Source organism: Rhinoderma darwinii, unplaced genomic scaffold (assembly GCF_050947455.1).
Source record: "Rhinoderma darwinii isolate aRhiDar2 unplaced genomic scaffold, aRhiDar2.hap1 Scaffold_612, whole genome shotgun sequence".
Taxonomy (NCBI): domain Eukaryota; kingdom Metazoa; phylum Chordata; class Amphibia; order Anura; family Rhinodermatidae; genus Rhinoderma; species Rhinoderma darwinii.
In genome coordinates this window covers 50,778-76,101 of record NW_027464168.1, presented here as the reverse complement: position 1 = coordinate 76,101, position 25,324 = coordinate 50,778, and the positions used below count along the sequence as shown (strand labels likewise).

The window sequence follows — 25,324 nt, the reverse complement described above, 5'->3', positions numbered from 1 at the left end:
TGATTGCGCGGTGTGAGGGGTTTATATTTCCGGTGATTGCGCTGTGTGGGGGATTATATTTCCGGTGATTGCGTGGTGTGAGGGGTTTATATTTCCGGTGATTGCGCGGTGTGTGGGGTTTTATATTTCCGGTGATTGCGCGGTGTGAGGGTTTTATATTTGCGGTGATTGCGCGGTGTAAGGGGTTTATATTTACGGTGTGAGGGGGTTTATATTTCCGGTGATTGCGCGGTGTGAGGGGTTTGTATTTCCGGTGATTGCGCGGTGTGAGGGGTTTTATATTTCCGGTGATTGCGCGGTGTGAGGGGTTTATATTTCCGGTGATTGCGCGGTGTGAGGGGGTTTATATTTTTGGTGATTGCGCGGTGTGAGGGGTTTTATATTTCCGGTGATTGCGCGGTGTCAGGGGTTTTATATTTCCGGTGATTGCGCGGTGTGAGGGGTTTTATATTTCCGGTGTGAGGGGGTTTATATTTCCGGTGATTGCGCGGTGTGAGGGGTTTATATTCCCGGTGATTGCGCGGTGTGAGGGGTTTTATATTTCCGGTGATTGCGCGGTGTGAGGGGTTTTATATTTCCGGTGATTGCGCGGTGTGAGGGGTTTTATATTTCCGGTGTGAGGGGGTTCATATTTCCGGTGATTGCGCGGTGTGAGGGGTTTATATTTCCGGTGATTGCGCGGTGTGTGGAGGGTTATATTTCCGAAGATTGCGCGGTGTGAGGGGTTTATATTTCCCGTGATTGCGCGGTGGGAGAGGTTTTATATTTCCCGTGATTGCACGGTGTGAGGGGTTTTATATTTCCGGTCATTGCGCGGTGTGGGGGGTTTTATATTTCCGGTGATTGCGTGGTGTGAGAGGTTTTATATTTCCGGTGATTGCGCGGTGTGAGGGGTTTTATATTTCCGGTGATTGTGCGGTGTGAGGGGTTTATATTTCCGGTGATTGCGCGGTGTGAGGGGTTTTATATTTCCGGTGATTGCGCGGTGTGGGGGGGTTTTATATTTCCGGTGATTGCGCGGTGTGAGGGATTTTATATTTCCGGTGATTGCGCGGTGTGAGGGGTTTTATATTTCCGGTGATTGCGCGGTGTGGGGGGTTTATATTTCCGGTGATTGCGCGGTGTGAGGGGTTTATATTTCCGGTGATTGCGCGGTGTGGGGGATTATATTTCCGGTGATTGCGTGGTGTGAGGGGGTTTATATTTCCGGTGATTGCGCGGTGTGTGGGGTTTTATATTTCCGGTGATTGCGCGGTGTGAGGGTTTTATATTTCCGGTGATTGCGCGGTGTGAGGGGCTTATATTTCCGGTGTGAGGGGGTTTATATTTCCGGTGATTGCGTGGTGTGAGGGGTTTATATTTCCGGTGATTGCGCGGTGTGAGGGGGTTTATATTTCCGGTGATTGCGCGGTGTGAGGGGGTTTATATTTCCGGTGATTGCGCGGTGTGAGGGGTTTATATTTCCGGTGATTGCGCGGTGTGGGGGGGTTTTATATTTCCGGTGATTGCGCGGTGTGAGGGGTTTTATATTTCCGGTGATTGCGCGGTGTGGGGGGTTTATATTTCCGGTGATTGCGCGGTGTGAGGGGTTTATATTTCCGGTGATTGCGCGGTGTGGGGGATTATATTTCCGGTGATTGCGTGGTGTGAGGGGGTTTATATTTCCGGTGATTGCGCGGTGTGTGGGGTTTTATATTTCCGGTGATTGCGCGGTGTGAGGGTTTTATATTTCCGGTGATTGCGCGGTGTGAGGGGCTTATATTTCCGGTGTGAGGGGGTTTATATTTCCGGTGATTGCGCGGTGTGAGGGGTTTGTATTTCCGGCGATTGCGCGGTGTGAGGGGTTTTATATTTCCGGTGATTGCGCGGTGTGGGGGGTTCATATTTCCGGTGATGGTGTGGGGTGGGGGGTTTATATTTCCGCTGATTTCGCGGTGTGAGGGGTTTTATATTTCCGGTGATTGCGCGGTGTGGGGGGTTTTATATTTCCGGTGATTGTGCGGTGTGGGGGGGTTTATATTTCCGGTGATTGCGCGGTGTGAGGTGTTTTATATTTCCGGTGATTGCGCGGTGTGAGGGGTTTTATATTTCCGGTGATTGCACGGTGTGAGGGGGTTTATATTTTTGGTGATTGCGCGGTGTCAGGGGTTTTATATTTCCGGTGATTGCGCGGTGTGAGGGGTTTTATATTTCCGGTGTGAGGGGGTTTATATTTCCGGTGATTGCGCGGTGTGAGGGGTTTATATTCCCGGTGATTGCGCGGTGTGAGGGGTTTTATATTTCCGGTGATTGCGCGGTGTGAGGGGTTTTATATTTCCGGTGATTGCGCGGTGTGAGGGGTTTTATATTTCCGGTGTGAGGGGGTTCATATCTCCGGTGATTGCGCGGTGTGAGGGGTTTATATTTCCGGTGATTGCGCGGTGTGGGGGGGGGTTATATTTCCGGTGATTGCGCGGTGTGAGGGGGGGTTATATTTCCGAAGATTGCGCGGTGTGAGGGGTTTATATTTCCCGTGATTGCGCGGTGTGAGAGGTTTTATATTTCCCGTGATTGCGCGGTGTGAGGGGTTTTATATTTCCGGTGATTGCGCGGTGTGAGGGGTTTATATTTCCGGTGATTGCGCGGTGTGGGGGGTTTTATATTACCGGTGATTGCGCGGTGTGAGAGGTTTTATATTTCCGGTGATTGCGCGGTGTGAGGGGTTTATATTTCCGGTGATTGCGCGGTGTGAGGGGTTTATATTTCCGGTGATTGCGCGGTGTGAGGGGTTTATATTTCCGGTGATTGCGCGGTGTGGGGGGGTTATATTTCCGGTGATTGCGCGGTGTGAGGGGTTTTATATTTCCGGTGATTGCGCGGTGTGAGGGGTTTTATATTTCCGGTGATTGCGCGGTATGAGGGGATTATATTTCCGGTGATTGCGCGGTGTGAGAGGTTTATATTTCCGGTGATTGCGCGGTGTGAGGGGTTTATATTTCCAGTGATTGCGCGGTGTGAGGGGTTTTATATTTCCGGTGATTCCGCGGTGTGGGGGGGTTTATATTTCCGGTGATTGCGCGGTGTGAGGGGTTTTATATTTCCGGTGATTGCGCGGTGTGAGGGGTTTATATTTCCGGTGATTGCGAGGTGTGAGGGGTTTATATTTCCGGTGATTGCGCGGTGTGAGGGGGTTTATATTTCCGGTGATTGCGCGGTGTGAGGGGTTTATATTTCCGGTGATTGCGCAGTGTGGGGGGGGGGGTTTATATTTCCGGTGATTGCGCGGTGTGAGGGGTTTATATTTCCGGTGATTGCGCGGTGTGAGGGGTTTATATTTCCGGTGATTGCGCGGTGTGGGGGATTATATTTCCGGTGATTGCGTGGTGTGAGGGGGTTTATATTTCCGGTGATTGCGCGGTGTGTGGGGTTTTATATTTCCGGTGATTGCGCGGTGTGAGGGTTTTATATTTCCGGTGATTGCGCGGTGTAAGAGGTTTATATTTCCGGTGTGAGGGGGTTTATATTTCCGGTGATTGCGCGGTGTGAGGGGTTTGTATTTCCGGTGATTGCGCGGTGTGAGGGGTTTTATATTTCCGGTGATTGCGCGGTGTGAGGGGTTTTATATTTCCGGTGATTGCGCGGTGTGGGGGGTTCATATTTCCGGTGATTGCGCGGTGTGGGGCGGGGGGTTTATATTTCCGCTGATTTCGCGGTGTGAGGGGTTTTATATTTCCGGTGATTGCGCGGTGTGGGGGGTTTTATATTTCCGGTGATTGCGCGGTGTGAGGGGTTTATATTTCCGGTGATTGCGCGGTGTGTAATATTTTATATTTCCGGTGATTGTGCGGTGTGGGGGGCTTATATTTCCGGTAATTGCGAGGTGTGAGGGGTTTATATTTCCTGTGATTGCGCGGTGTGAGGGGTTTTATATTTCCGGTGATTGCGCGGTGTGAGGGGTTTATTTTTCCGGTGATTGCGCGGTGTGAGGGGTTTTATATTTCCGGTGATTGCGCGGTGTGAGGTGTTTTTTATTTCCGGTGATTGCGCGGTGTGAGGGGTTTATATTTCCGGTGATTGCGCGGTGTGAGGGGTTTTATATTTCCGGTGATTGCGCGGTGTGAGGGGTTTTATATTTCCGGTGTGAGGGGGTTTATATTTCCGGTGATTGCGCGGTGTGAGGGGTTTATATTCCCGGTGATTGCGCGGTGTGAGGGGTTTTATATTTCCGGTGATTGCGCGGTGTGAGGGGTTTTATATTTCCGGTGATTGCGCGGTGTGAGGGGTTTTATATTTCCGGTGTGAGGGGGTTTATATTTCCGGTGATTGCGCGGTGTGAGGGGTTTATATTTCCGGTGATTGCGCGGTGTGGGGGGGGGGGTTATATTTCCGGTGATTGCGCGGTGTGGGGGGGGTTATATTTCCGAAGATTGCGCGGTGTGAGGGGTTTATATTTCCCGTGATTGCGCGGTGTGAGAGGTTTTATATTTCCCGTGATTGCGCGGTGTGAGGGGTTTTATATTTCCGGTGATTGCGCGGTGTGAGGGGTTTATATTTCCGGTGATTGCGCGGTGTGAGGGGTTTATATTTCCGGTGATTGCGCGGTGTGAGGGGTTTATATTTCCGGTGATTGCGCGGTGTGAGGGGTTTATATTTCCGGTGATTGCGCGGTGTGAGGGTTTTATATTTCCGGTGATTGCGCGGTGTGGGGGGTTTATATTTCCGGTGATTGCGCGGTGTGAGGGGTTTATATTTCCGGTGATTGCGCGGTGTGGGGGATTATATTTCCGGTGATTGCGTGGTGTGAGGGGGTTTATATTTCCGGTGATTGCGCGGTGTGTGGGGTTTTATATTTCCGGTGATTGCGCGGTGTGAGGGTTTTATATTTCCGGTGATTGCGCGGTGTGAGGGGTTTATATTTCCGGTGTGAGAGGGTTTATATTTCCGGTGATTGCGCGGTGTGAGGGGTTTGTATTTCCGGCGATTGCGCGGTGTGAGGGGTTTTATATTTCCGGTGATTGCGCGGTGTGAGGCGGGGGGTTTATATTTCCGCTGATTTCGCGGTGTGAGGGGTTTTATATTTCCGGTGATTGCGCGGTGTGGGGGGTTTTATATTTCCGGTGATTGCGCGGTGTGAGGGGTTTATATTTCCGGTGATTGCGCGGTGTGTAATGTTTTATATTTCCGGTGATTGTGCGGTGTGGGGGGCTTATATTTCCGGTAATTGCGAGGTGTGAGGGGTTTATATTTCCTGTGATTGCGCGGTGTGAGGGGTTTTATATTTCCGGTGATTGCGCGGTGTGAGGGGTTTATTTTTCCGGTGATTGCGCGGTGTGAGGGGTTTTATATTTCCGGTGATTGCGCGGTGTGAGGTGTTTTTTATTTCCGGTGATTGCGCGGTGTGAGGAGTTTTATATTTCCGGTGATTGCACGGTGTGAGGGGGTTTATATTTTTGGTGATGGCGCGGTGTCAGGGGTTTTATATTTCCGGAGATTGCGCGGTGTGAGGGGTTTTATATTTCCGGTGTGAGGGGGTTTATATTTCCGGTGATTGCGCGGTGTGAGGGGTTTATATTCCCGGTGATTGCGCGGTGTGAGGGGTTTTATATTTCCGGTGATTGCGCGGTGTGAGGGGTTTTATATTTCCGGTGATTGCGCGGTGTGAGGGGTTTTATATTTCCGGTGTGAGGGGGTTCATATTTCCGGTGATTGCGCGGTGTGAGGGGTTTATATTTCCGGTGATTGCGCGGTGTGGGGGGGGGGTTATATTTCCGGTGATTGCGCGGTGTGGGGGGGGTTATATTTCCGAAGATTGCGCGGTGTGAGGGGTTTATATTTTCCGTGATTGCGCGGTGTGAGAGGTTTTATATTTCCCGTGATTGCGCGGTGTGAGGGGTTTTATATTTCCGGTGATTGCGCGGTGTGGGGGGTTTTATATTTCCGGTGATTGCGCGGTGTGAGAGGTTTTATATTTCCGGTGATTGCGCGGTGTGAGGGGTTTATATTTCCGGTGATTGCGCGGTGTGAGGGGTTTATATTTCCGGTGATTGCGCGGTGTGAGGGGTTTATATTTCCGGTGATTGCGCGGTGTGAGGGGTTTATATTTCCGGTGATTGCGCGGTGTGGGGGGGTTATATTTCCGGTGATTGCGCGGTGTGAGGGGTTTTATATTTCCGGTGATTGCGCGGTGTGAGGGGTTTTATATTTCCGGTGATTGCGCGGTATGAGGGGATTATATTTCCGGTGATTGCGCGGTGTGGGGGGTTTATATTTCCGGTGATTGCGCGGTGTGAGAGGTTTATATTTCCGGTGATTGCGCGGTGTGAGGGGTTTTATATTTCCGGTGATTGCGCGGTGTGGGGGGGTTTTATATTTCCGGTGATTGCGCGGTGTGAGGGGTTTTATATTTCCGGTGATTGCGCGGTGTGAGGGGTTTATATTTCCGGTGATTGCGAGGTGTGAGGGGTTTATATTTCCGGTGATTGCGCGGTGTGAGGGGTTTATATTTCCGGTGATTGCGCGGTGTGGGGGGGTTTTATATTTCCGGTGATTGCGCGGTGTGAGGGGTTTATATTTCCGGTGATTGCGCGGTGTGGGGGGTTTATATTTCCGGTGATTGCGCGGTGTGAGGGGTTTATATTTCCGGTGATTGCGCGGTGTGGGGGATTATATTTCCGGTGATTGCGTGGTGTGAGGGGTGTATATTTCTGGAGATTACACACCACTTCTCTCAAAGGCTATCATGGTGCACAGCAAGACGGCAATGGAGGATGGAATGGAGGTCTAGTAGTCTCTTATAAATGGTGGATCCTGTGTTATCTATATATAGGGGTTACCTGTCAGTGTAATCCTGCCTGAGATGATAATGAGGTGACTTCTGAGAAGCGATTTCTACAATAGGGTTGTCACAATACCAGAATTTGGACTTCAATACCGATACTTCATGTAGAATTACAATTTGAGATACCAAAACGATACTTTGCTAACAATAATAATAAATAAAAAAAACGCCCAAAAATAAAAAGTCCTTCCACTTTCTGATTTGAGCCTCATGGTCTTATGAATTTTGAACCTCCATTAATAGTAATTAATCCCATTATGTAGCTCACAGTCATAATGGGCAACATTGAGTTAATGTGTGAGAGAAGGTGTATGGGCAGCACAGTAGAACAAAAACCTCCAGGGCATAAGGGTGCCGGCCTCCAGGGATCCGACTTGTAAATCCCCAATGGTATACAAATGTAAGGAGAAAGAGGCAGCCTAGAGTGCTGCCTCTTTCTCCTTACATGAGTTAATGTGTGAGGTACATGATGGGATTAATTACTACTAATATGAGGCACGTCGAGGTTCAAAATTCATAAGACTCTGTGCCTCACATTAATAATTCCCCCCTTCATTTTCCGCACATAACGGCAACATTGGGGTTAAAAATGTTTTCCTCTTTATGTAATCCTGCCTGTGATGACTGCTGAGAAGTGATCTCTACAGAACTGCAAGTGTCAGTCTATTGTGAATGGTGTATCCTGTGCAGGGCCGATCTTAGGGGTGCGCGAGCACACAGGGTGCTGCCCCCTCCAAGCATGTAGGGGGCGCCACTGGGCTCTGCCTCTACTCTGTGCTCTTCTCTTAGTTACACACATGGAGTAAATAGAGCCGAGGAGCAAGAGAAAAGGAGGAAGCTCCGCCCACAGCCTGTCCTGCAAGAAACCTGTGATCCTGTCAGCAAGGAGAGATGGTGAGAATCTATGTGTCTCTGTGTGTGTGTATATGTTACAGTGTGCATGTGTGTGTGTGTCTCTGTGTGTGTGTATACAGTATGTGTATATGTTACAGTGTGTGTGTGTGTGTGTGTGTGTGTGTGTATATACAGTATGTGTATATGTTACAGTGTGTGTGTGTGTGTGTGTCTCTGTGTGTGTGTATACAGTATGTGTATATGTTACAGTGTGTGTGTGTGTGTGTGTGTGTGTGTGTGTCTCTGTATACAGTATGTGTATATGTTACAGTGTGTGTGTGTGTGTGTGTATATGTTACAGTGTGTGTGTGTGTGTGTGTATGTGTGTGTGTGTATACAGTATGTGTATATGTTACAGTGTGTGTGTGTGTGTGTGTGTGTAGGTGTGTGTGTGTGTATACAGTATGTGTATATGTTACAGTGTGTGTGCATGTGTGTGCGTGCGCCTGTATGTGTTTATGTCTCTTTGTAAAAGTGTGTGTTTAATATTAAAGTAGAACAGATAAAATGAAGATATCTGTGCTGCCACCTATATACCCTGCAGCCCCCTATATACCCTGCTGCCCCTTATATACTCTGCTGCCCCTATATACCCTGCTTCCCCTTATATAACCTGCTTACCCTTATATAACCTGCTTCCCCTTGTATACTCAGCTGCCCCTTATATATATGCCTCTGTGTGTACAGATAATGTAGTGGATGTTATCACTGTATTATCTGTTGTGTTACATAGGACTGCATGCGAAATCTGCTACATTATCTGTACTGGGTATATATGGGTCTGTTTGTGAATGTGTCTTTGTGCCTTTTATGTATTTGTATATGTTCCGGTCTGTGTATGTGTGTGTGTCTGTACGTCTACATATTTACCTGTATGCATATATTCCAGATGTGTGTATGTATAATTGCCTGTATGTCTAAATATCTGTCTCTATGTATGCAGAGTATATATGTTCCAGTATGTGCGTGTCTATATATGTGGTTCATATTTGGTTTGTGTAGGGGGCGGCAACAGGGAGTCCCGCACAGGGCGCCATCCAACCTAAGACCAGTCCTGATCATGTGATATCTATATATAGGTGTTACCTGTCAGTGTAATCCTGCATGTAATGTTAATGAGATGTCTGCTGAGAATTGATCTCTACAGAACAGGAAGGATCAGTCTACTATAAGACTCAGTGGCCAGAGGGAAAAATGCAAGATTTTAGGATTATTTTTAAATAAAGATTACTTTAAAAAAAAAGAAATCGTAAAAATATTTTTAACATAAAAACTTTAAACAATAGGTCATTTTCTGATGACACACGCCCTATAAGTGGTTAAACGGAGTTTCCTCAGATCCCGGCTGTTAATCGCAGCTGGTGCCTCCAAAATCTGACACTAAGCCTAGTGCATGACCGGATTCATAGATCACCTTGTAGAGAACTTCTATGTGCAGTCACAGCTCCCTCAGGTCCTGCACTATGTATAACACATTGTCTGACGTGTTACTGTAATGTAGAACTAAGGAGGAACCCCACCTTAACAAACCTCCCAATTCACTTTCTAAATTCATTATTACTGACCTCTGGTAACACCTCCTGGAATTTCCTCCTCCACTTCACTCTTACACCGTTGATCGCCCCTCACCCGCTCTTCTTCTTCATCCTCCACTTTAATATCAGTCAGATCTTCCCCCTGATTTCACACATGTAACAATTCAGTACAATACAGCAGAGAGTGCGAAGAATCTAACAGATCAACATAAGAAACCACCAAAATCTATGTCCACATCTATGACCGGAGGACCAAAAAGCTCCGCACCCCCCTATATAGATCTGGTATACGGCTCAGCTTCATCTACCTGATGATTCTCTGGGACATTGTGATTTTCCTCTGGACAGTCCTGGGAATACAGAGGACTGGGACATCTCTCTGGTGGATTTCTCCTACTGGATCCATCTGTAGGAAACACACAGTGACTGAATACATGACTACTGTATATCTGTCTATATATCAGACACTTCTCTCTACACTTCTATGTTTACTGATCAGAGCCGGAATTACAAGGTTGAGGTCCTCACTACCGGTGTCGAGGTCCCTGCACCTTGTAAGCCGCAGGCCTAAAGGAGACTGTGGACTACCAGAGCGAACGGCGGGACACCAACAGCTCCCTGCTCCCCCATAGTATTTACCTGTATCTGCCTTCTGTGGACGCGGATACACATGAAAGTGGCGGGACACAGGGGCCTCTATTTTGAGAGTGCCCTGCAACCCAAAAAATTGTCAGTGTGTCAAATGCTTATTAGCCTCTTACAGGCTGTGTACACCTTTATAGACAATATTTTCTACACGCTTTTATTAACCCCTCCATACGGCAATATTCTTTCAAACCGCTGATGCCCCGGGCAGTTGTCATATAAATAAACATTGGCAGAATGGAAAGGGGTTTAATGTGTGCAGCACTGCACTTTCCTGTCCGCCGGCTCTCTCCACAAGTGCCGGCACATCTCCCCCTTAGTTTAATCAAACTTACATGCCAAACCCCTGCAGATAGCACCTCAGCACCTGTAGATAGCGCCACTGAAGCTCCCACTAGGAGCAGAATGCTTTGCCAGAGCGTTGCCGTCAACTTGGCTGGGAATTGTGATCCTAGAGGGAGCCCCTGACGTCTCTGTCCATATATGGACAGTCACGACAGGGACTCCTCTGGGAGTGGAATCCATGGCCTATTTTTGACCTGTTTAAGACAGATCCATTGCTCAAATCTGACGTGTCACTTTAAGGGTATGTGCACACGGGGCTGATAAGATGTAGATTTTCTGTTCTCCACATAGAGGTGGGACCCCCATATATCAGACATTTATAGCATATCTCTCAGATGAGAAGAGTAAAATGAAGACATTCCCCCCCCCCCCCCAGACAATGAAGACCTGACTCCTGACAACCTGACACATGGCGGATACTGGGGAGACATTGCTGACATCGCACAAGACGTGGTGCACACTATGCAGTCAGTGTTTTGATATGAACTGTGAGGTTCTGCAGCAGCTGAGGTGACATTATATATAAAGGAAACATGCAGTGTGATCTCTTATCATCATGTTATAGCGCAGGTGGAGCGGAGCAGAGTGATACATTGTTTTGTGGGATAAGATTCAGTATAAACTTGTATTTTACTCATTTAACCCCTTCCTGAACAGGACATTTACCGACATAGGGAACACCTGACACCCTGGGCTGGAAACCTGCAAAGGCTGGAAACCTGAGAGAACTGTGATTAAGGCCATTTATATACTTAGATTCTGTGGTCAACAGCGACTGCAGAAACTAAGCTGTAAGAAAGACGGGGGTCCTCGCTGACAGCTCATCGTCCCCACGTGACACGATGGATGGTTGTCATGGCAGCATGGGGGGCAATGAAGGTCCGCCATCTTTCTGCTCCTATAAACCCCTTAATATTAATCACGATATATTGCGATACATTAGTATTACAGTGATTTGTACCGGAGATCTAATCATCACTAGTTCAAGTCCCCCAGAACAGGAATACATTTTTTTAGAAAAAACAGTAAAATAAAAAAAGACTAGCAGCTCTAAAAATATAAATAAAAAATATTATAAAATGATCAAAAACTGCAGCTCGTCCCACAAAAAATAAGCCCTCACTCCGCTACATCCACAGAAAAATAAAAAAAAGGTTCTGGTTCTGATTATACATAGTTGTCAACTTTTTACATTTCTTTCCAAGGACAATTAGGGTGTGGCTTCTTTGGGGGGTGTCTTATGGGGCGTGGTTTATCTCATGGGTGTGGCTAATGGGGCATGGTTTTCTTCCCAGAATTTCTGCATCCAAATAAACAAACAAAACCGTCTGCACTAGTTTGGCTGACAACCACTATGGTGGCCGGTATCTCTCTGGTTATCTGGTTTTTAAAGGCAGGTGATGTCTCACTTTATCACTAGGGCGAGGTGATATGTGCTGACCACTACTGGCAGCGTAAATACCAGCGCAGATAGTGTCACACTGTAGATGGTGTGCTCCTTTTAGATGGTGCTCCACACTGCCCCCTGTAGATAGGGCCACATACAGCCCCCCAGTAGATAGGGACACACAGCCCCCCTTGATAGGGACACACACAGCCTACTTGTAGATAGGGCCACACACAGCCCCCCTGTAGATAGCGCCACACACAGCCCCCGTGTAGATAGCGCCACACTCAGTGCCCCTTGTAGATGGCACTCCACACTGCCCCCTGCAGATAGCGCCACACACAGCCCCCTGTAGATCGCGCCACAAACAGCCCCCTTGTAGAGAGAGCCACACACAGCCCCCTTGTAGAAAGCACCATACCCCCTTGTAGATTGCGCCACACACAGCCCTCCTGTAGATTGCGCCGCACACAGCCCCCCTGTAGATTGCGCCGCACACAGCCCTCCTGTAGATTGCGCCGCACACAGCCCTCCAGTAGATTGCGCCACATACAGCCCTCCAGTAGATTGCGCCACACACAGCCCCCTTGTAGAGAGAGCCACACACGTCACCTTGTGGATAATGCCACACACATCCCCTTGTAGATAATGCCACAAACCCCCCTTGTAGAGAACGCCACAAACCCCCCTTGTAGATAGTGCCACAAACATCCCCTTGAAGAGAACGCCACAAACCCCCCTTGTACATAGTGCCACAAAGGGACGGCCAGAATGGTGTGCCATTGCACTGGGTGCATCACTCCAGCAGGTGGAAGGGGGCGCTGCGCTGGCTACCTTTCCCCTGCTCGTTTCAGAAGCGCCCGGGCCCGGCGACTCAGCATCCGCCTTTCCGCCCGTAGCAGCAATAGCGGCTACATCGGGCATGGGGACGCCCATGCTGCCAGTCGGGATGGGCCCCCCATGGCCGGCGGCACTGCTAGCAGCTGCTACAGCTGTAGCAAAGCCACATTCAATAGTGTCTGCGTCATTAGTACACAGGTACTATTGAATACTATAGCAAAGCAGGAAGGTATCTCCCAGCTCTGCTATCTGCTAGCGCCACTGTGTGGCTGGGGATTCCGCTCCTGGATTGAGCGCTTGATGTCTCTGTCCATATATGGACAGTGACAACTCCTGAAGCGGAATCCCCGTCCACAGCGTTGCTGATGCGGTGACCGGGGATTCCACTTCAGTAGAGGCCCTTGACGTCACTGTCCATAAATAGACGGTCATCAAGCGCTCCGTCCAGGAGCGGAATCTCCGGCCACAGGGGGATTCCGCTCTTTCAGGGAGCTACAGTAGCGCTATGTAAAGGAAGGGGGGGGGGGGTTCTATCATCTACAAGGGGGCTCTGTGGCACTACAATGGGGCTGTGTGGCACTATCTACAGGAGAATCTGTGAGTGGTGGGCTGATGGTCATTTAAGTGAGAGTGGCGGGCTGATGGTCATTTTACTGTGAGTGGGGGGCTAATGGTCATTTTACTGTGAGTGGGGGGCTGATGGTCTTCAAGTGGTTTTCACCTCTGACCTCCAATTAAAGTTAATAGGAGGCAGAAAATACCTGTGGCGTTCGTTTGGAGCTTTTTTTGCCTACGTCTTTTCCGTTAGCTTCAACGGCTTAAAGAATCACGCAAAAAAAAAAAAAAATAAAGTCAAACAACGCTGTCAATTCAAAATCTGCCTTAAAATTCCTGAAGGAATTTAGAGGAAGATATTTTCTGCTTTACAAAAAACGCTGTGTGAACATATTCTCAGTGTAGTGCTTGTTTTTAGCTGTTTTCGGTCTTTCTCAAAACAATTTTTGGTAGGGGTGCCCTGAGGAAATTTTATTTTTCCAGTGGTGCCTCGAGTCCGAAAAGGTTGGGAAACTCTGCACTAGGCTACAGGATCACGCCGGCCTACGCAAGGATCCCGTCGCGGAGCAGCTCAGTTCGTCTTGGGAACGGGGCCTAGAGGATTACAATTTTTTGGTGTTTGGGGCACTGTCTACAAGGAGCAGGTGGGGGTGCGGGAGTATGGTACTGTCTACATGGGGAGGTGGGGGGGCTGTATGGCACTGTCTACAAGGGGGAGGTGAAGGGCTGTATGGCACTGCCTACAAGGGGGAGGTGGGGGGCTATATGGCATGATCTACAAGGGGGAGTTGCGGCTCTGTATGGCGCTGTCTACATGGGGGAGGTGGGGGGGGGTTGTATGCCACGATCTACAAGGGGGAGGTGGGGGAATGAACAGCACTGTCTACAAGGGGGAGGTGGTGGGCTGTATGACACTGTCTACAAGGAGGGGTGGGGTATTATGGCACAGTCTACAGGGAGGCTGTATGGCACAGTCTACAGGGGGCACTATCTACAAGGGGGGCTGTGTGTGTGCCAGCCAGGGGAGGGGGGCATTATACTGTGTGAAGGCCACTAAGCGGACATTATTCTGTGTAAGGGCACTACAGGGGGAAATATACTGTGTATGGCACTTAGGGCGCAAAACACTGTGTGGGCAAAATTAGAGGATAAAATACTGTGTCCTTAAAGGGGTAATAATATATGATATTATTAAATATTATTATTATTTTTGGGGCGTGGCCAGCAAGCAGCATGGATAGTCGTATCTGAGCTGAGCTCCCGGGGACCGTAACCTCTCCTGCTGATTATCCTGTCATCCTGGCTGGTAAATCTTTTTACTGGGACCAGACAAACTCTGGGCATACCTCTCCCCCTCGCAGGCTACCCGGGGACATTCTTCGGTGACTTCGTCGGCCCTGCGGACGGAAACAGTGCACGACGGCCTGGTGTTCTGCTGCAGCCTGCACTCGACGCACTTCCACTTGATATTAACCCAGCCTAGGAGACAACGAAGGACTTGCATCCACTTGCATCGGAGGTACACTGTTTATGCCTGACATCTCTTGCTTCTCCCAGGTGTCTTTTGGTCCTCTCTGTCAGACTCCGTGGTCCTGGTTGCATGGGCTTCTGTTCCTCGTGGCGGCTGGTGGTTAATGGCGGCCTGTCTGTGTCTGCAAGGCACGCATGGTGAAACATTCTTTATCTGTCTCCCCTGACAGCCGGTGAAGGTACAGACCTCAGGCTCAGTTGGGGACGACAGTTTTTATTTCTCTCAGGGCAGACCCTGAGATTCCATTGTTACCAGTATCTGGGTGGTGAGTTGCGGCCTAACGGAGCCATTTTGCATATATGCCTGTTATACATCTATGTCACTGATTTGGCTCACCTGCTCACTATACATTCTGGGACTGCCTGCCTACCCGGTTCTTTGTCTATAGAGCTTACTTACCATATATAACTTCCTACCAGTGTGCCATACTCTGTTAAAAGGAGACTGTATCTGTTGCCTTACTTTTCCTGCTACACTATTGGTGGGGTGAGACCTACCTATTTCAGCTATACTGTGCACCATGCGTAAATCTAAACCTCAGTCTGCAGTGGATAAGCTAAAAGATTTTGCTCGTACTGATCAGGACGAAGATAATTCCTCTCCACGTAAAACGAGATCTACTCACCTCAAAAATAAAGAGGACGATGCCCGACCGAGTGGCGGCATGGATTCCGACACGGAGACTAAACCTACGTTACGTCAGGTTTCATTGCAACTTCTATCGGCCATTGATGCTTGCAAAACTTCTTTAACAGGCCAGATTGATGAGATAAACCTTGATGTCAGTTTGCTCCATCACAACATGCAGAACCTGAGAGGCTGTATGGGAGAGATGGAGGGGCGACTTTCTCAAGTAGAGGACAGGATTGGTCCTCTTGCTACTACCCTGGCTGCTACTACACGGAAGGCGGATGCTTGTCAATCCAAAACTGATGACCTTGAAAATAGACTGCGTCGTAATAATTTACGTATAATTGGCTTACCGGAAAAATCTGAGGGCAAAACTCCTGAACCGTTTATTGAACAATGGCTCAAGAGTAACTTAGAGGCGTCAGCCTTTTCCACTTGCTTTGTGGTTGAGAGGGCACATCGTGTTCCGGCTAAGCCGCTGCCTCAAGGTGCAGCCCCTCGGCTATTCCTGGTTGGGATTCTAAATTACAGAGATCGAGACACGTCTTTGCGTCAGTCCAGGTTGAAAGCTCCATTCAAATTCAACAATTCCACTATTTCCATATTTCCTGACTTTTCTGCAGACCTCCAGAAGCAGCGTGCCATCTTTATGGAGCTCAAAAGAAAGTTTAAGGAGTGAAACATTCCATACTCAATGGCATACCCTGCTCGTCTCCGAATTGCCTATGATGACAAAGTGGTCTTCTTGCATAGCCCGGCGAGAGAGTGGCTCCAGATGCATCCTCCGGTGGCTTGAGTGACTCTTCAGCATTCACCTGTGGGCCCTTCGAGAATGCTCCGTTGATCAGCCTGACATTCTTCACATGATGAACGTTACTGGGTGATATGTTGTATATTTTATAATGTTATACCGTACCTTATGTCGCTATATCTACCATTGGCTACTCAGGTCAGTTGATCCAGAGGGGGATCTCTCTCCTTTCTATATATTGTTCTCATCTGATTCACTGGTAAAAAACAAACAAAAAGACCCAGAACATTTTTCTTATATGTTTACTGATGCCAGGATGGATGCCTGACCAAGACGTAGTCAAGTATTCCCCATTCTACCTTTTCTACCCCAAATGTCTGCCCTACCTATGGTTCTTGGTGGGGACATTTCTGGGTTCTTTTCCTCGGTTACTTTGTTATGTTTGATTGTTGTTCATGTGTATGTCTATGCCACTGACTCTGATAACTCTGTCCATACCTTTTTCTGCTCATCCATTGTATGCTGCTGTACTGCCCAGGACTGGCAATTGATCCTTGATGACGGGCCTCGGTGTTCCCTCATATTAGGCGATCCCGTCCCCACCTAATCTGTTTACAGGAGACTCACCTCATTAGTGAAAGATCTAGTTACCTTAAGAAACCTTGGATACAATGGGCGTGCCACTCCTTTCACACTTTTTATTCTAGAGGGGTTTCCCTGCTGATACATCGCACTGTACGATGGAATCCAATACAGACGCGAAGAGACCCAGCTGGAGGTTTCGTTTTTGTTTATGCTGAAATAGACACGAAGCCATATGTTATTCTGTGTATATATAATCCACCACAGGCTAACACCTCCGTCCTTCAGGCAGCTATTGCTTTTGTACATCAAATTAGGTAATGTCTCCGGCTATAGACCGTTTCTCACAAGATCCCGCCCATAATTCAACACCCACTACTCCTTTGTGTCAGCTGATAGAAGGTTTGGGCTGGATTGATCTATGAAGACATTGTCACCCACAGGTTCTGGAATACACTTGTCATTCTCCTGGGAGACAGGCTCTCTCCAGGATTGATCTATGAAGACATTGTCACCCACAGGTTCTGGAATACACTTGTCATTCTCCTGGGAGACAGGCTCTCTCCAGGATTGATCTATGAAGACATTGTCACCCACAGGTTCTGGAATACACTTGTCATTCTCCCGGGAGACAGGTTCTCTCCAGGATTGATCTATGAAGACATTGTCACCCACAGGTTCTGGAATACACTTGTCATTCTCCTGGGAGACAGGCTCTCTCCAGGATTGATCTATGAAGACATTGTCACCCACAGGTTCTGGAATACACTTGTCATTCTCCCGGGAGATAGGCTCTCTCCAGGATTGATCTATGAAGACATTGTCACCCACAGGTTCTGGAATACACTTGTCATTCTCCTGGGAGACAGGCTCTCTCCAGGATTGATCTATGAAGACATTGTCACCCACAGGTTCTGGAATACACTTGTCATTCTCCTGGGAGACAGACTCTCTCCAGGATTGATCTATGAAGACATTGTCACCCACAGGTTTTGGAATACACTTGTCATTCTCCTGGGAGACAGGCTCTCTCCAGGATTGATCTATGAAGACATTGTCACCCACAGGTTCTGGAATACACTTGTCATTCTCCTGGGAGACAGGCTCTCTCCAGGATTGATCTATGAAGACATTGTCACCCACAGGTTCTGGAATACACTTGTTATTCTCCTGGGAGACAGGCTCTCTCCAGGATTGATCTATGAAGACATTGTCACCCACAGGTTCTGGAATACACTTGTCATTCTCCTGGGAGACAGGCTCTCTCCAGGATTGATCTATGAAGACATTGTCACCCACAGGTTCTGGAATACACTTGTCATTCTCCTGGGAGACAGGCTCTCTCCAGGATTGATCTATGAAGACATTGTCACCCACAGGTTCTGGAATACACTTGTCATTCTCCCGGGAGACAGGCTCTCTCCAGGATTGATCTATGAAGACATTGTCACCCACAGGTTCTGGAATACACTTGTCATTCTCCTGGGAGACAGGCTCTCTCCAGGATTGATCTATGAAGACATTGTCACCCACAGGTTCTGGAATACACTTGTCATTCTCCTGGGAGACAGGCTCTCTCCAGGATTGATCTATGAAGACATTGTCACCCACAGGTTCTGGAATACACTTGTCATTCTCCTGGGAGACAGGCTCTCTCCAGGATTGGTCTATGAAGACATTGTCACCCACAGGTTCTGGAATACACTTGTCATTCTCCTGGGAGACAGACTCTCTCCAGGATTGATCTATGAAGACATTGTCACCCACAGGTTCTGGAATACACTTGTCATTCTCCTGGGAGACAGGCCCTCTCCAGGATTGATCTATGAAGACATTGTCACCCACAGGTTCTGGAATACACTTGTCATTCTCCTGGGAGACAGGCTCTCTCCAGGATTGATCTATGAAGACATTGTCACCCACAGGTTCTGGAATACACTTGTCATTCTCCTGGGAGACAGGCTCTCTCCAGGATTGATCTATGAAGACATTGTCACCCACAGGTTCTGGAATACACTTGTCATTCTCCTGGGAGACAGGCTCTCTCCAGGATTGATCTATGAAGACATTGTCACCCACAGGTTCTGGAATACACTTGTCATTCTCCTGGGAGACAGGCTCTCTCCAGGATTGATCTATGAAGACATTGTCACCCACAGGTTCTGGAATACACTTGTCATTCTCCTGGGAGACAGGCTCTCTCCAGGATTGATCTATGAAGACATTGTCACCCACAGGTTCTGGAATACACTTGTCATTCTCCTGGGAGACAGGCTCTCTCCAGGATTGATCTATGAAGACATTGTCACCCACAGGTTCTGGAATACACTTGTCATTCTCCTGGGAGACAGGCTCTCTCCAGGATTGGTCTATGAAGACATTGTCACCCACAGGTTCTGGAATACACTTGTCATTCTCCTGGGAGACAGGCTCTCTCCAGGATTGATCTATGAAGACATTGTCACCCACAGGTTCTGGAATACACTTGTCATTCTCCTGGGAGACAGGCTCTCTCCAGGATTGATCTATGAAGACATTGTCACCCACAGGTTCTGGAATACACTTGTCATTCTCCTGGGAGACAGGCTCTCTCCAGGATTGATCTATGAAGACATTGTCACCCACAGGTTCTGGAATACACTTGTCATTCTCCTGGGAGACAGGCTCTCTCCAGGATTGATCTATGAAGACATTGTCACCCACAGGTTCTGGAATACACTTGTCATTCTCCTGGGAGACAGGCTCTCTCCAGGATTGATCTATGAAGACATTGTCACCCACAGGTTCTGGAATACACTTGTCATTCTCCTGGGAGACAGGTTCTCTCCAGGATTGATCTATGAAGACATTGTCACCCACAGGTTCTGGAATACACTTGTCATTCTCCTGGGAGACAGGCTCTCTCCAGGATTGATCTATGAAGACATTGTCACCCACAGGTTCTGGAATACACTTGTCATTCTCCCGGGAGACAGGCTCTCTCCAGGATTGATCTATGAAGACATTGTCACCCACAGGTTCTGGAATACACTTGTCATTCTCCTGGGAGACAGGCTCTCTCCAGGATTGATCTATGAAGACATTGTCACCCACAGGTTCTGGAATACACTTGTCATTCTCCTGGGAGACAGGCTCTCTCCAGGATTGATCTATGAAGACATTGTCACCCACAGGTTCTGGAATACACTTGTCATTCTCCCGGGAGACAGGCTCTCTCCAGGATTGATCTATGAAGACATTGTCACCCACAGGTTCTGGAATACACTTGTCATTCTCCCGGGAGACAGGCTCTCTCCAGGATTGATCTATGAAGACATTGTCACCCACAGGTTCTGGAATACACTTGTCATTCTCCCGGGAGACAGGCTCTCTCCAGGATTGATCTATGAAGACATTGTCACCCACAGGTTCTGGAATACACTTGTCATTCTCCTGGGAGACAGACTCTCTCCAGGATTGATCTATGAAGACATTGTCACCCACAGGTTCTGGAATACACTTGTCATTCTCCTGGGAGACAGGCTCTCTCCAGGATTGATCTATGAAGACATTGTCACCCACAGTTTCTGGAATACACTTGTCATTCTCCTGGGAGACAGACTCTCTCCAGGATTGATCTATGAAGACATTGTCACCCACAGGTTCTGGAATACACTTGTCATTCTCCTGGGAGACAGGCTCTCTCCAGGATTGATATATGAAGACATTGTCACCCACAGGTTCTGGAATACACTTGTCATTCTCCTGGGAGACAGGCTCTCTCCAGGATTGATCTATGAAGACATTGTCACCCACAGGTTCTGGAATACACTTGTCATTCTCCTGGGAGACAGGTTCCCTCCAGGATTGATTATGATTTTGGTTCTCCTGCCTTATCTCTTTATGTGTCCTCCAGATCACTCTCTTCCAGGGGGATTTCGGACCACAGTGCGATACTGGTCAGGTCGGAATTTCCTGGACAGCGATTGTTACCTACTTGGAAGTTGCATCCTCTCTGGTTGACACTTATTGGACCCTCTGATCGCATCCCAGACCAAATTATACAATGTTTACAAGTACATGATGCACCTATTTCTCATACCCTGAAGTGGGATACCTTTAAGGCGTACTTGCGTGGTTGTTTGCGATCTACAATTTCTTGTATTATAAAGTCCACGGCTCACTCTGAGAGGGAGGCGGGGGAATGTGTGGCCTCCGCAGAGTTGCTGTATATTTCGGATCCCACGGACGCACACAAGGCTAGTTGGTTACATTTCACTCGTTTATATAAACATGTGCTTCACCTTAAGACTAAGCGCAAATTGTTTTATTACACGTCAATATTATTTTGAGATGGAGAATCAATCCAGTCAGTTATTGGCCCACTTAATTAGACACAATAACTCCTCCAATTCAGGATAATGAGGGTGGTCTATTAACAGAGGGGGATGCCATTGCTACCAGATTTAGAAAGGACTATACCATTTTATATAGTTCCACCTCTAATCATACCATCGCAGACGTTGTAGTTTATCTGAGGGATCTGACTTTTCCTACTCTCTCTTCATCGCAGGTTACATTGCTTGACTCCCCTATGATGATGGCGGAACTTCAAGAGGCTATTCGGGAAATGTCTCTCCATAAATCCCCAGGTCCTGATGGGCTCCCTATTGAAGGTTATAGGAGGTATCGGGAACATATGGGCCCCATGTTGTTAGATACTCTTAACCAGGCTTTACTCAGCCACTCACTTCCCTCTACATTTGATGATGCTTCTATCATTGTGCTACTGAAGCCGGATAAAGACCCTGTTGATTGTGGTTCTTATAGACCAATTTCCCTAGTTAACGTGGACTATAAAATCCTACCTAAGATCCTGGCAAAGCGACTGAATCAAGTTGTTCTAACAATGATTCACCCTGACCAAACTGAATTCATGCGCGGTAAATCTACATCTATAAACATTACACGTGTACAGACACTTATGCAGATGGGTAGAATGCGTCATTTGCCTTGGGCTGTCGCTTCATTAGATACTATGAAGGCGTTCGACTCTGTTGAGTGCTCCTTCCTTCTGGCCGGCCTTCACAGCTTTGCTCCTACATTTATCTCATGGATCCAACTTCTCTATAAATCCCTTATGGCTATTGTGGTGGTCAATGGCATCCCCTCTGATTCTTCTCCTCTGGCACGGGGTACGCGGCAGGGATGTCCCCTCTCACCGCTTTTATTTGCTATTGCCATTGAAGCTATAGCTATTAGATTGAGATCCACCCCTATGGTAACTGGTGTGCAGTGGGAGGGAGGGTCTGCTGTGGTGGGCCTGTACGCTGACGAGAAGGTCCTTTTCCTGCGCAGCCCTCATGAGTCTTTTGGTCACGGTGTCCGCTTGTTAGATGCCTTTTTGCCATTTTCTGGGCTTAGGGTTAATTGGCAGAAGTGCCCCATTTCCTACATCAGGAGATCGGCGCTGTAATGTCGGTGACAGTAATGCTTTATATTTAGAAAAACGATCTATATTTACCACGTTAGGAGCGATTTTACATTTATGCTAATGAGTTTCTTAATGCCCAAGTGGGCGTGTTTTTACTTTAGACCAAGTGGGCGTTGTACAGAGGAGTGTATGACGCTGACCAATCACTGACCAATCAGCATCATGCACTCCTCTCCATTCATTCAGTCAGTGCATAGTGACACTGCGTTGTTCACGATCTGCTGTCTTATACTGACACATTAACGTTACTGAAGTGTTTAGACAGTGAATAGACATTCCTTCCAGCCAGGACGCGATGTCTATTCACAATCCCGACACTTCGGTAACGTTTACAGCAGAGCAAAGCGTAATCTCCCTGTAACCGGTCATTTACAGCGAGATCTCGCGAGATTACACTTTGCTCTGCTGTAAGTACCACAGAAACGTTACCGAAGTGTCGGGATTGTGAATAGACATGGCGTCCTGGCTGGAAGGAATGTCTATTCACTGTCTAAACACTTCAGTAACGTTAATGTGTAAGTGACTGAGCCCAGGCTAAGTGTAGAATCCCCAGTCAGAGGGTTGCCGACGCTCTGGCCGGGTATTCCGCTCCCGGAGGAGTGACTGGCAGAGCAGGGAGCGGAGAGTTTCCTGCTCCGCCACAGTATTCAGTAGTACCTGCGTCCTGAGGATGCAAATACAATTGAAAATGGCCGGGACAGTTATTTGCCGGGACTGTCTCTGTAAATTTGGGACAGTCCCGGCAAATTCAGGACTGTTGGCAACTATGAGAATATGGCGACACTAAATAACATTGTTTTCTAACAAAAAGTTATTTCTATGTAAATATCGCACATCATGAAAAAAACCATAGAAATTTGGTATCGTCCGGCAGAATCTAATCCTCGCACCGCGGGACCGGCAGAAAAATAAACAAGAAATAGATCTGAGGGAACAACTAAACCCGTCCTGGTGATTAAGGGGTTAACCTGCGGTGCGGATTATAGACACGCAGGATATCGCATTTATACCGCGGATTCGCGGCGCATTTGTTGCAGAATTTCCCCATTAAGTGAAATGGAAAGTCAAGTTCCGCAACAACCGCCATTGTTCCCAGAATCCTCTGCGGCTCCACCGCGTGTTCACAGCAACGCTGCAGGTTACACATATATAAAAAAGAAGGCGTCATGTGACCCCTGCAGCCAATCACAGGCCGGAGAGGTCACATGTCATTATAGGGGTCACCTGGACACAGCCGGAAGAGCAGGGACGTGTTGCTATGGTAACGCTGGGAGAGGTGAGGATCGGCCTTGCTGTATTTCTGTAGTAGATATTCGGGAGGATTATACGTCCACCATTTGGGGTGAATATTCGGGTGATTTCCTTGCGTGTTGTGGGTCGTATTCGCTACGTGTGAACATTCCCTTAAACCGCACGGTGAACGACATTAACAAGAAATGTATAAAAGTCAGTGAATAAGTTGTAAGTCCCGAATATTATGTCATTACAAAACACGACTCGTCCCACAAACCATCCGACCACTACAAAGACCAGAAATAACCACTTACCCCAAAGAGGCCGGCACTAGAGGGGTTAAATCCCGGCAAGGAGTCCAGTGGGCGGGGTCACTCAATGATTGACAACAGAGAGAACACCCGACCAGCGCTGCTCTTTACCTCATCACGTAACAGCGGAAGGACCTGTGATGACGTCACCACCAAGTGACAGGAAAAGGCGGAGCTTATTAGTGAAGAGAGGCGGAGGTGGAAGGACCTGGGATATCAAGGTCACGTGACCGCGGCATCAGGGGGGGGGGGGTTTAGAAGTGTGAGCGATGTATGAAGGACCTGTGTGATGATCAAGTGACATGAGGGGTCCTGAGCATCATATATCGGTCATAACAGTGCAAAATATAATGTGTTGTGGTAAAAGGACCTGTGATGACATCACCACCACGTGACTGGGACGGGTGGAGCTTATCATTTGAGAAAAGTGGTGGAGGAAAGACCTGTGAAGCTGATCACGTGACATGTGGGGCGGAGTTCTGTGAGTGTTCCGGTCTCCTGTGCTATGGTGAGAAGCGTTCATGATTACGTCACATGAGGGGTGGGGCTATGCCTCCTCTCCAGTTATAAGCTCCGCCTCTCTTGTCCCGGTCACATGGTGGTGACGTCATTACTGGTCCTTCAGCTGTTGCCGTGTATGATGTAGAGAGCAGCGCTGGTCGGGTGTACGTGATTTCCGGTCACCGCTGTTGTTTAGTGTTCTCTCTGTTATCAGTCAGGAGATTTCCCATGATGCAGTAGTAAGTTTACATGAGGTCATTTCTGTGCGGTTTTGGTGCGTTTTTGTCTGGCACAGTGTTGGTAATTATTATTATTTATTATTAGCGCTGTAAATATAAAATACAGGAGGGTTTAACCCCTTGGTGACATCAGATCTATAGTATTATGCTGTACGTGCGCCGTCACACTAGAAGGAGCGGAGCCTGCACCGTACACGACTACTGACAGCCGCCTGCAACCGCCAAGATCAGAGACCGCGCAATCCTGGCCGCTTAACCCCTCGTGATTAATAGCGACCGCGGAATTTGATCAGTTATAGATCGCGGCTTCCTCCGTCCTCCGAAGAAACTGCGTGATGCCGACCCGTTATATAAACCCCCCTCCCACCGCGCAATCACCGGAAATATAAACCCCTCACACCGCGCAATCAGCGGAAATATAAACCCCCCCACACCGCGCAATCACCGGAAATATAAACCCCCCCACACCACGCAATCACCGGAAATATAAAACACCTCACACCGCGCAATCACCGGAAATATAAACCCCCCCTCACACCGCGCAATCACCGGAAATATAAACCACTCACACCGCGCAATCACCGGAAATATAAACCCCCCCTCACACCGCGCAATCACCGGAAATATAAACCACTCACACCGCGCAATCACCGGAAATATAAACCCCTCACACCGCGCAATCACCGGAAATATAAACCCCTCACACCGCGCAATCACCGGAAATATAAACCCCTCACACCGCGCAATCACCGGAAATATAACCCCCCCCCACACCGCGCAATCACCGGAAATATAAACCCCTCACACCGCGCAATCACCGGAAATATAAACCCCCTCACACCGCGCAATCACCGGAAATATAAATCCCTCACACCGCGCAATCACCGGAAATATAAACCCCTCACACCGCGCAATCACTGGAAATATAAACCCCTCACACCGCGCAATCACCGGAAATATAAACCCCTCACACCGCGCAATCACCGGAAATATAAAACCCCCACACCGCGCAATCACCGGAAATATAAACCCCTCACACCGCGCAATCACCGGAA

General features: G+C 48.2%; 1 protein-coding gene across 2 annotated transcripts in view; it reads right to left on the bottom strand.

Moving 5' to 3' along the window:
- Positions 1-23,691, bottom strand: part of LOC142726232 (uncharacterized) — a 63,613-nt gene extending 39,922 nt beyond the window's left edge. The window contains exons 1-4 of one of the 2 annotated variants that reach the window (XM_075849001.1): positions 23,533-23,691; positions 16,582-16,726; positions 9,555-9,652; positions 9,277-9,388 (exon numbers count right to left, since the gene is read on the bottom strand). The gene's annotated coding sequence lies outside the window, so the exon portion shown is untranslated. Of the gene's footprint in view, positions 1-9,276; positions 9,389-9,554; positions 9,653-16,581; positions 16,817-23,532 lie in introns of those variants that run through there. The other variant, XM_075849000.1, reaches the window with a different exon arrangement.
- Between the last annotated feature and the right edge of the window lie 1,633 nt (positions 23,692-25,324).